The sequence below is a fragment of the Morus notabilis genome, unplaced genomic scaffold (genome assembly GCF_000414095.1).
Source record: "Morus notabilis unplaced genomic scaffold, ASM41409v2 Scaffold10417, whole genome shotgun sequence".
Lineage (NCBI taxonomy): Eukaryota > Viridiplantae > Streptophyta > Magnoliopsida > Rosales > Moraceae > Morus > Morus notabilis.
Window position 1 is genome coordinate 1 of NW_010357764.1, and position 956 is coordinate 956.

General features: G+C 32.4%; 1 long non-coding RNA gene across 1 annotated transcript in view; it reads left to right on the forward strand.

Moving 5' to 3' along the window:
* Positions 1-286: 286 nt before the first annotated feature.
* The window catches only part of LOC112094676, a 1,376-nt gene continuing 706 nt past the window's right edge, over positions 287-956 (forward strand). Inside the window, exon 1 of the long non-coding RNA XR_002903645.1 lies at positions 287-382. This is a non-coding gene — a long non-coding RNA (uncharacterized LOC112094676). The remainder of the gene's footprint in view (positions 383-956) is intronic.

Consider the following 956-nt stretch of genomic DNA (forward strand, 5'->3'; position numbering starts at 1 on the left):
CTTTGGTAAAGATATTTATGGTCGATGCTAAGCAAGATATTTAACTGATTGTAAACTGTCTCATCATGACTAATAACAGAGTATCCATCTTTAACGTTAGGATCATAAGTTTTAGATGCATCTTTTTTGGTTTTGTTTTTTTTCTTCCATACGGATACAGGAAAATGGTAGTCCAGCTGTCCAGGTTTTTTTATTGTCGGTTCAGTTTATTGTTCTGAACAATTTTATCAATGTATAACGTAATGGGCTGTGATTGGTATTTGTGTATTTTTATATTATTTGCTGAAAATAATTAGTGTTGTGTTCATTTCCTTTGATTTGTTCAGGTTACCCTGATAAACAGAGAGCTAAACTTCCTGAATTATCCAAATTTGGGCGCCCTGTAAGTGATAACCTGCTGCTAACAATATAATATAGTAGTCTACTGGATTTATTATGCTTCTCACTCTTAAATTTTTCTTCTGGATGTTTTCACGATTATCTTCTGTTATATGTGTGGTTAGTCTTGTTGAAATAACAATGTAGCAAAGTTCAACCCGTCATTGTTTATGAAAACCTCGAAACAAGTTTCTATTTTGGGATTCGTTACTTGAATGTGAGATTGTGAGTTGCTTATTTTTATTTTTTTAATAAGTAGTAGAGAATGGAGAATTTTAATGTCAAGGTTGTATTGATAGCAAATGACCGGTTAGTTTAGAGTGCATAACAAATTGTCTAAAAATCTTAACTGATGGCAACATAAGATGATTAGTGGCTCCTTATAATACAAAATGAACAAGATCCAATCATGAAACAAGGGAAGTAACATCTGAAAAGTGTTGCTGTAGTTATAATATCTGCAACACTATGGATGACTATGATACCATGTTACAATCCTAACTTCCAGTTCTAGTTAGAACCAAAGGCTATGGTGATCATGAACATCTGGTCATCACATTAGTATTTTCCAGAAATAT